The 11,718-nt window shown below is 37.1% G+C and overlaps 1 pseudogene; it reads right to left on the minus strand.

The window, feature by feature from the left end:
* Nucleotides 1-7,941, minus strand: part of LOC149182623 (serine/threonine-protein kinase STY13-like) — a 30,368-nt pseudogene extending 22,427 nt beyond the window's left edge.
* Nucleotides 7,942-11,718: the final 3,777 nt, after the last annotated feature.

Genomic DNA, 11,718 nt, shown 5'->3' on the forward strand with positions numbered 1-11,718 from the left:
GTGTTCCATTACTCTAAAATATATAATTTTCTAACAAATGGTATCAAAGCCGAAGGTCTATTTGGCTGATAAACTCGCAGGAGAGAAGGGTTCCTGGTTCGAGTGGGAGCAATGGCGGAAGATGGTAGGTTTAGGGTCGAAAAATTCAACGGCCAAAACTACCAGCTGTGGAAGATGCAGATGGAAGATTATTTGTATCAGAGATATCTGTACCTACCATTGAGCAGAAAGACAAAGAAGCCGACGAGTATGACAGACACAGAATGGGATATTCTCGACAGAAAAGCACTTGGAACAATACAATTGTGCCTAGCGGCATCGATAGCGTTTAATATTTCAAAGGAAATGACAACAGAGGGTTTAATGTTGACATTGGCCAAACTATATGAAAAACCCTCGGCCTCAAATAAGGTATTTCTTATGAAGCGTTTATTTAATATGAAGATGTCAGAAGGTGGATCTGTTGCAGACCATTTAAATGATTTTAATACAGTTACAAGTCAGTTAAGTTCTATAGGGGTAACTTTTGATGATGAAGTTAGGGCTCTGTTATTTCTGTGCTCATTGCCAGAAAGTTGGAACGGTTTAGTTATGGCCATTAGTAACTCTGTCTCTAGATCTAGTACTTTAAAGTTTGATGATGTTGTTGGTGCAATCCTTAGCGAGGAAATGCAACAGAAAAGCTCCGGTGAGACATCAGGTAATGCTTTGACTACAAAGACTAGGGGAAGAAAAATGGAAAGAGGAAAGAGCCCATGATATCGCAGTAAGTCAAGAAAAGGTAGATCCAAGTCTAGATCAAGGATAGTGTGCTGGAAATGTGGGAAGAAAGGACACCTGAAGAAAGACTGCAAGTCTCGGAAGGGAAAAGAAGGAGACACACAACAAGAAACTAATCACGAAGCTAATGTAACAGGTGATGTGTTGCAAGATGCTTTGATTCTTTCATTAGAAAATATTATTGATGCCTGGGTGGTAGATTCAGGGGCCTCATTCCATGCCACACCTGATAGGAAACATTTTTATGATTATTTTCAAGGAGATTTTGGACAGGTTCGATTGGGTGATGATAAACACTGTGAAATCATTAGAATGGGTTACAATTTTCATAAAACAACAAAACGGAAATCAGTGGCTATTGAAGGAGGTAAGGCATGTTCCAGATCTGAACAAAAATATGATTTCAACAAGGCAGTTGGGAGGTGAAGGTTGCGTAACTACTTTCACAGATAAAACCTAGAAGGTCACTAAAGGATCCCTGGTAATAGCAAAAGGAGGAAAGGTTGGTACATTGTATTTATGCAATGGTATTTCTAATTCTGTTAATGCTTTAACCTCTACAGGAGAAGATACGACATTGTGGCATCATAGGCTCGGGCACATGAGTGAGAAGGGGATGCAGATTCTTCACTCAAGAAATTTGTTGCCAGGTTTGAAGCATGTTGATTTAAAATTATGTGAGAATTGTGTTTATGGAAAACAGAAGAGAGTCAGATTCCTTAGAGTTGGGAAACAAAAGAAGATCAAAAAATTAGAGCTTGTTTATACAGATGTATGGGGACCTGCTCAGGTATCATCTCTTGGTGGCTCTCATTATTATGTTACTTTTATTGATGATGCAACCAGAAAAACCTAGATTTATTATATTTGAAATAAATCTGATGTATTTGATACTTTCGAGAAATGGAAAGCTTTGGTTAAAAATGAGACAGGAAAAAAGGTTGAAGTGTCTCAGATTAGATAATGGAGGTGAATATTGCAGCAAAGAATTTGATAGCTATTGTTCAAAGAATGGAATTCGTAGAGAGAAGACAGTTCCAGGAACACCACAAGAAAATGACGTGTCATAAAGGATGAACAGGACAATCATGGAGCGTGCAAGGTGCATGAGATTGCATGCAGGATTGCCTTTACAATTTTGGGTAGATGCTGTAGATACTGCCATTTTTCTAATAAATAGAGGGCCTTCAATTTCCTTGGATGGTGGTATTCCAGAGGAGGCATGGATAGGTAAAACTGTAAACTACTCTTTTTTAAAGACTTTTGGTTGTGAGGCCTTTGTCCACATTAATAAAGAAAATAGAACAAAGCTTGAGGAAAAATCAAACAAATGTACCTTTATTGGATATGGTGTTAATGATTTTGGTTATTGCTTTTATGATTATGAAAAACACAAAATCATTAGGAGCAGAGATTTCATATTCAATGAAAAGGTTTTGTATAAGGATCGACTACAGGAAAAGAAACAGGAAAAAGTAAATAGAGAATACACAGTGCTTGACGATATCACAGGAAAAGTGATGGCACATGAAAATCATAATGATCAACAGCCAGAACAACAACCACAACAACAAGAAGCACCCCAAACACCTGAAAGTGGTGTTAGAAGATCTACCAGTATAAGTAGACCCCCTGAACGATACTCTCCTTCATTATATTATGTATTGTTGACTGATTCTGGTGAACCAGAATGTTATGAAGAAGCAGTGCAGGTAGAAACCAGGAAGAAGTGGGAGCAAGCCATGAAAGAAGAGATGGACTCCTTAGCACATAACCAGACATGGGACTTATTTAGGTTGCCTACAGGTAAAACAACATTGCAGAATAAATGGGTTTACAAGTTGAAGGAAGAAGATGGAGGAAGAAAAAGGTATAAAGCTAGACTTATGGTAAAAGGGTTTGCACAGAAAAAGGGTATAGACTTTGATGAGATATTTTCTCCTGTTGTGAAAATGACTTCAATCAGAACTATTCTAAGTCTCGTAGCAGCTGAAGATTTGCATCTTGAGTAGTTAGATATAAAGACAACCTTTCTCCATGGGGATTTGGAGGAAGAGTTATATATGCAGCAGCCACAAGGATATGAGGTCAAGGGGAAGGAGAAACTAGTGTGTAGGTTGAAGAAGAGCTTGTATGGCTTAAAACAGGCTCCAAGGCAGTGGTATCTAAAATTTGACAAGTTTATGTCTGAATAAGGTTATACTAGATGTCACTCTGATCATTGTGTTTATCTCAAAAGGCAAAATTGTTGGCCGCTATATTATATTGTTATTGTGTGTAGATGACATGCTCGTTCCAGGTTCTAACATGCAGGAAATAAATGTGCTCAAAAGGAAATTGGCAAACTCATTTGCAATGAAGGATTTAGGTGTTGCAAAACAAATCCTTGGTATGAGAATAACTAGATACAGGAAGAATCACAAATCAACATTATCTCAAAGTGAGTACGTAGAAAAGGTGTTGAAAAGGTTTAATATGCAGAATGCAAAACCAATTGGTATAACTTTGCCTAGCCATTTCAAATTAAGTAAGGAGGCGTGTCCCGAGACTCAGGAAGAAATGGCTCATATGTCCAAAGTTCCATATGCATCAGCAGTTGGAAGCTTAATGTATGCAATGGTCTGCACAAGGCTTGATATTGCACATGTAGTGGGAGTTGTAAGCAGGTACATGAACAATCCAGGAAAAGAACATTGGATGGCAGTGAAGTGGATTCTCAGGTATTTGAGAGGTACCACAAATCAAGAATTATGCTTTGGTGGTTCAAACATTGCTCTACAGGGATATGTTGATGCAGATATGGCAGGTGACGGAGATAACAGGAGGAGCACAACAGGGTATGTGTTTACTGTAGGTGGAACAACTATCAGTTGGGTTTCAAAACTGCAAAGTGTTGTTGCACTCTAAACAACAGAAGTAGAGTATGTTGCTGCTACAGAGGCTAGTAAAGAAATGATTTGGTTACAAAGGTTTCTGGATGATTTGGGTAAGAAGCAGGAGTTGGGCAGGTTATACAGTGACAACTAAAGTGCCATACATCTTGCAAAGAACTCTGCATTTCATTCCAATACTAAGCATATACAGCTCAAGTACCATTTCATATGGTTAGCATTGGAAGATGGACATTTGAAGCTGGAAAAGATACACACTAGCTATAATCCTGCAGATATGTTAACAAAAGTTGTAACCAGGGAGAAACTGAGAATCTGCTCAGTTTCAATTGGTCTTCAAGTATGATGAAGAAGATGAGAAACAACCAAGTCCAAAGTGGAGTCATTGTCTAGCAAATGAAGCAACGGTGGAGTTGCTATAATCAGTCTCCAAGTGGGAGATTGTTGGGTGTGGAGCCTGATTATCTTCTGTATTCAAAGGTATCGCTGCATTGGACCCCAGTTCGAAATGGGGCGGCAACGCCGTTGCCGCCCGTAAAATATTCACTGCAGGGGGGCCCAGGGGGGGCGGCTGCGACCTTTTGGGAGTCCCACCCACAAAGCTAAGAATAGATGTAAAATTGCCTTGTAAAAGTATAGTAATTTCTAGTCAATCTGGGCCATTCATTAGGCGGATATATGATGGTAGAAGTTATGTTTAATTTAGGGTTTTTTTCCCTATAAGGCAACCCCTCACTATATATGAGGGAATTGTATTGCGTCTATGTAGATCTGAATTCTGAGTGTGGAAGAGAGAGGAGATTGAGAGCGAAGAGGGAGTTACAATGGATCTATTGTAGGTTGTATCTCTTCAGTCTGTTGGATAATATAAAAATAAGGACTGGCTGTTTCTCTGAGGACGTAGCCCAAACTAGGTGAACCACTTATATCTGTGTCTCTCTTGTTTTATGCTTTTTCTATGTTTATATTTCTGCAATATTTTATGTGTTCCATTGCGCTGAAATATATAATTTTCTAACACTTCTCTCTGCTCTTTCTAGGCTTCAACTCATCTGCACCTTTTAAGAACACAACTGTCCTCTTGTATTTCAATCACAATGAAATACTAGGTTCTGGCCACCTCTTCTTTCACTTAGAAATTCTTACCAGCTTTCTTCATCCCTTAGCAATTCTACCCACATCCTCTGTGGAATTGCCTTTATGATCTTTTCGTGAGCTGCAACAAAACCTCTGCAGTAACAAGTCCCCCTTGCTACATGATACCTCACTAAGCTTCTCTCCTCTGAGCTCAGTCTTTTGGCATCTCTCTAGTTCTCTCCTCTAGAACCAATTGAGCACTCCTTGCTCTAGGTTGTTGCAATCTTCTCACCTTCTTATGCCGCTACCTTCAAGACCTCTGCATGATCTTGTTCTACCATTCACTTGCACTTTGAATGGATTGTTCTTTATTTCCTTTGCATCTGCAAATTCTGCTACACTTTATCTCTGCATGCCTACTGTTTGTCAGATTTAAAATCTGATCTCCTCTTGCCTGCATACACTTCAAAACATAACTCTGTTCTAATTTTTCTCAAAGAATTCTTACATGTAGAATTTCCTTGTTTTGCTCTGATACCAAATGATGTAGCCTAAGCCGCACATACCCATAGTATGCAAATAAAATTGCATGTCACACTATGTCCCAGGAATTCCAAAATTCCATACTTAGGGAAACCTTTCATAACCCAAGGTTTAACTCTCTTTAATTAAATGCTTAAACATAAGTTATTTAATCATATATTAATTAGATTACACCCGTGGATTTCCTTACTATCCGATCCACAACAAACTTGACCAATCACCGTCAACCGCGTGTCGCATAGCTGACGTATTCATTTCAACGTTTGACTTTATGCACTCCAAATCTCCACCATCGATCTATCTCGCTTGATCCAACGACTATCACGTCACCTGCTCGCCAACTAGCTTGGCTGATCTCCACCGTTGATCAATCCCGCTCGATCCACGACTATCACACAATCTCACGTGAAATCATGCACGACCAATATCAGGTCGAGAGCGTGTGAGAAAAGTAGTTTTCTCGTGCTACGTGTCGGCCACTAAGGGTAATCGCGTGAAATTTTAGAATACCACTTACAGCTTTTAGGGCATGCGAGATACTGCTTACCACCTACGAAGACCGCTCCATCATTCTACACATTTTCCACCCTTCTGTCGACACGTGCCTTGATGTGATCCATCCATCTATTAACTTAATCTCCTACGATAAGATCTTCGCCGCTCATCTTCCATTAATCATGTTTGTTGATTCGACTGATCCAACGGTTCATGTGCACTGTTGCTTCATTATTTCTTCCTTTCACTGATTTCGATCTTCGATTGCTCTTCCACTTGACTCCTTCCTGAACTTTGTTTTGTGTATTATTTAAACGCTACCACTCTTGAGCTTTGATTTGGTTATTCAATCAGACTCCATTTTCCGATCATCGCAATACTCTTCTGAGCATTGTCCTCTCTCTCGGATTCTTTTTGAATTCCTTGCACACTTATGTTATGCAAAATTACTCTAATCCACACACAATTTATAATTCAATTACTCAATACACACCACACAAACTCAGAAATTGCACTTCTATATTAATAAATAAATATTTACACAATGAATTCCTTCTCGGCCTGATCTTCTATATCAATGGTCTTTCCTTTCCTTCCCGTAGGCTTACAGTCAAACCCTATCTAATCTTTGAACTCTAATTCTCACTCTAACTAACTAACTAACTCTCTCTATACCTTTTAGGCTTACATTTATATAAAAGGTTTTGTTAACCAATTCTGGTTCAGATCCTTAATGTGCTGAACTAAATCTCAAATATCCTCTAAGTCCACTTTTGACTCCACTGATCCCTAAGAATCCTCTCTAGTTCCACAAACCATGAAACCAGTTTCTAATCTAAGATTTACAATTGATTTCCAAATCTCTCAATCCTCACTAATCACTCATCATCACTCATTTTCTCCTACATTTGAGAGCATTTACAAATATCCTCACAATATCTAATTAATTCCTATTCCAATCACTCAAAACATTAATAATTACATTAATTTGATACATAGGAATCCAACTTCCTTGAAAACAAAATACCCCCTAAGTTAACTAGAATATAATGAAATTGTTGAGTTGGATGCTCCTGCATCATTATGGGCCACACGGTGGGCTATGGATCTGCATTTTGCTTCATTGCATATCCATAAAATTGTTCCCTTGTATGATTGTCACCATTATTATTGTCTATCATGTCCTTCTTGTCTCCTTAGATGGGATAATCGTGATTCAAATTCACATTCACGTTCCCACCAGAATAATAATCATTCTTGTTATTATGCTAACCCTCTCCAAATATCCTCTCTTTATTATGTTGGTGCAGTGGTAATGTCCAAGATCGCTCATCGTCATCCCAATTCTAAGCCTCCTGAACTAGTGATGGTCTGCGGGGAGGAATACTAGTAAGAAAACCTCGTAATTCGCCCTCAATCTTTGCAACACCATGTTGAGGGGTGATAAGATCGTTGGAATGAAAGTCAGGTTTGGACCAAGCAAATGTTTCACGTTTGGATTTTGTAATATTTGCATGTCAGTACTCCTCTGCCTTCTTTGCATTCTCATGACTGTCCTTAGAAACAAAAAATAGGCTAATTTCCCATGGATTATCCATGCTCTCCTTTTTCAATGGTGAGGGGGTCAGAGGGTGGAGATGGTTTTGTATTCATCGTGTTTTTCTACAAGGAACGACTGCTTTTGTCGTGAGAGAAGGAGCATATACCCCGGGGGATTGTTTCCACCATTATTTCCATTTGTTGTCAGGGTAGCAGGCTTGGGATTTGGCTATTTATTCCCATAAATGTCGTTGAGGTTCAGCGAAGCAAACTTATTATTCCCTCTTCCCATTCAAATTTCATAAAATGTCACAATGAACCAGATCGAGTTCGAGTGCTCATGTTGAATCCTGTCGGAATTGACGTCGAAGGTTTTGTTGCTAAGAAATGAGAGAAATAGAGTCAAAAATGTTGAAGCTCTTCCAATCAATGGAACATTGTGGGTTCTCAAATCGGGATACATCAATATCATTGTTCTCAAATTGTTTGAGCCAACACTGTTGTCCATAATGGACATAGACATAGACCCACCTCCATTATTGCTCTGCAAGCTTCCCATACTCTCCACGAACATGCTCTTCTCCAAGCCTATGATAAAACCATTAACTGAAATCATATTGCACTATTCTATAATGTTCTCCTTCTATCATTCTTAGATAATTTGTTTACCCCCATCCCAAAAAAAATTATTTATTTTTATTTTTTTCAAAAGACCCCCATGCACAACTTGATCACATGTAGCTAACAATCTTTCAATATATCAAAACCAACCTTAAAAAGAACACGGTACCACCATCAAAATGCAAAGAGATACACTATACCCACAAGGTTTATTTGCATAAATTGAAACAAGCATAGATGATGTCTATTTTTGCAATACAAATACATGTCTAATCCAAAAAATTTCAGCTATCTCTAACCGAACCTACCTTTGTTGAGCTCCTAGTGTTAAGAAAACCCACGATTCTTTGCATGGGTATCGTTGGGTGATAAGTAAACTTGGATATATTGAAAACTTTGTCCAAATATGTAAGTTATTTTGTATGTGTAATGTTTATTACTTTTATAATTAATGTCATGCCTTATAACTATGCGCATTTTTTTTCTTTCAACTTCAACGCAATGTACTGTTTTGGATATAGCTTACCCAACTTCAATTGCTCGTAGTTTATAACAAACATGGTTTGTAGATGTCCCTCGAGAGATGTGATGCCAATTTTTTTCATCTATGAGCTTGTTCAATATTATTTTCTCAATTGAATACTCATTGATTAATTTAGGAATCTTAATAGTTTGTGTTCCACTCCTTTAGGTTCTTTCTTAATGATCCACATTGACAACAATATCATTGAGCAGGTGTGTGTAAATCATAGAACGTTATTTTGATGTGAGGCATCACATCCCATTAATCCTGAGGGTAGAATATATTAAGTGATGACCACCTTTATTACTTTTGGGATGAAACTTATTTATATAATGATTTTTCAAAGTTTATCTTTTTTATAACTTCAACTTAATTCAATTGTAGATTTCATAAATATTTTAGAATCCAATTGATGATAGTGAAGTCAAAGTCAAAATATGTATTGAAATAAGGATTTCCTTCTTATCACTCTAAAAAGTGGTTTCATCAATAATACTAGGCTCATGTATATCACTTCTCTCTGTTGATATAGGAAGAATGTATCATTCCAAAAAGTTGATTTCCCAGCAATACAATGTATCATTGAATAAGTTGATTCTCTAGAGATATAGGGAGAATCTATCACTCCAAAAAGTTGATTTCCTGGTGATATAGAGCGAATCACCTAAGCAGTTGAGGCTTTGCGATACAGGGTGAATGTCTATAAATAGACCCGAAAATATTCTTTTGGAAGCCGATGAAATCAATTTCTATTTGACATAATTGATTTATATCTATAACACACTGAAAACTTGGATATCAAATTATTTATATAGTCACACTTATAACGAATTTGATTTTAGTCATCACAATGAAGTGTTATCATCAACTTTGAGCTCTCAGATGGAAATGACAAAGGCCTCACCAAAGACAATCCTAAGAGATGGTGTTTGTCTTAATTTTGAGTCTTGGTTGTTCCATAAATTCCAAAACAGTTATAAGGTTACCCAAGGCATATTTCCTTGTTTTTTGTGGCCTCATGATGTCTGATAGTAGATTTGTAATGGTTGAAACGAATGCTTTAACCATGGTCTCGTGGGAGAGTTCAGAGGGGTGCTAGATTTGGTTGGGAAATTTTTAGCATTCATTCTTGTGGGCATGGCTGTAATGTTACTCGTGTTGCCAAGTTTTATAACTGTTTGCAATCTAATGGTTTCTTTACATTTTCTAATTGTTTGCAATCCAATGGTTTCTTTATAAATCTTCAAAAAATTAGGTACCATGTAGTCCCAAGTTGCCTCGAGCTTCATTTGTTTTTTCCAAATTGTTTTTATCACGAGTAGTTTCACGGAATGCTTGATAATATCATATTCCAGATAGATCGTTTTGTGTTTTGTGCTTGTCTATGATCCACAAGTACAAGTTTCCTATATAAAGAAATGTCTAGCTTGTTATGCTTGAATATTATAATTATTGTGTATGAAATCATGGACAACACACAAATATCTCATACACTTGGTTAAAAGGATTGACAAAGGACATTGTTCATACAATGGTCTTTATGCTAATACATGTAAGAATTTATTGAGTAAATGCTTTGCATGAGTAAGGCCTTCCCTCTCTTTAAGGCGATGTGGAGGTCAAAATGGGCTTTTACTCTTCGACTTCCCTTTCAAGTTGACTTGAACAACTTTGTTTTGGTTGAAAATGTATATTACATTGTAAATCAATATACATGTACATCAAGATTATCACATCTAAGAGCCAAAGAAATATCACCCAAGATGCCCCACCCTACATAAGCAATGAGATTTAGCATTTATTCTTTGGATCCAACCTGTATACTATCTATAACATTACTAAAAATGACATTTTTGGTAGAAATATGGATAGTCGGGGCCCAAATCTGTTAAACAAAGTATCTACCTCATTAAAAAGTTTCTCAACAATGATGTTTCCATAAACAATATATGCTTGTGATTCAAATCACATCCCAAATACTTCTACCTACTTGTTGCTCCCAAACACACTCCTTTCCAATAAAGAGAGACAAGGAGGGACATTGTACTTAGCAATAACCCAGGCCCAAGTCAAAGCGAGAATGAGTTTTTCAAGAGAGGGTGAATAGGAGAGTGCCTTCAGTTATCAAGATCATGATGGTTAATTTACCATGAGGAGATGGAGTAGACTTCCCGAGCCATGGTGAGTACATGGGTGGCTAATAAGCTTGGACTTAAGTTTGTTGAACCCGAGCTTCACCAACTCAAAAACAAAGAGGTCACGTGGTTTTGTTGTTTTAAGTGAAATGTGTACAATTTTTTTGTTTGTTTGTGGTGGTTTGTCATCTTTTGAGCCCGTTGAATTGGTTAGCTTAACTTAAACTTTTTCATAAATCTTCCAATTTGTGAAATCGATGGTAATCTTGAAGGAGTAGATGTTTAAATTGCAAATAGGTTGTGTTCAAAATTGATAGCTCAGTCATTGAGAGCAATGGTTATATTGAAAAGGAAGAAGTTTATAGCTTTATTACCCACTCCCTCAAGTAATGGGATACTATAGTAGGTTCCAACTTTCCATTTGACAATGATGAAGAGCTAATGACCATAATCAAGTCCTAAATATGACTATGGACTTGATTTTGTATATAGATATATCATTAAGACTTAAAAATCATAGACAAGAAAAGTTAAAGAGACAAAGGAGACACTTGAATGTTCTCTCCTAAATCCCAGTATGCAAAAGAATGAAGAAAGATGGAACATTGAAGTTTTCTAACAATTATACTTTAACCATAGATTATGTAGTCTAGTCATTTTAAATTAGCGACGAGACACGAGAACTGGATGTTGAAAATGAGACCGGATTGAGTTTGATAAGGGCATAATTCATTGTTAGAGGTGCACGGGGGAGAAAAGTTCAAGGTATTGATGATACTAGTCGAGGTGAACTAAAGGATTGGGGAATGAATATTGAACAATGGGAAAGATCTTTGTAAATCGATTTATTTATTTTTATTGCGCACGAAATAATGGTTTTGTAATGGTGTGGAGAGGCTAGGACAAGGATATCAATGAAATATGTAAATGATCCTTTATATTTGTCTTTAGTGAGATGAAATAGCATTTGACAAACGTAGAAGGGTGTGATGATCATAGGATTTGAAGAAATATATCAGTGGTGGTGTTTGGGATCTAAGGGTGAGGGCAATTAATCTTTTGGTTTTTTCATTTTAGGGATGTTTGAAGAGAGAATTTGAATTTGACATTAATA

This window comes from Pinus tabuliformis, chromosome 3_2 (assembly GCF_031772625.1).
Source record: "Pinus tabuliformis cultivar Carrire ecotype Pingquan chromosome 3_2, CPIR1, whole genome shotgun sequence".
NCBI classification, from domain to species: Eukaryota; Viridiplantae; Streptophyta; class Pinopsida; order Pinales; family Pinaceae; genus Pinus; species Pinus tabuliformis.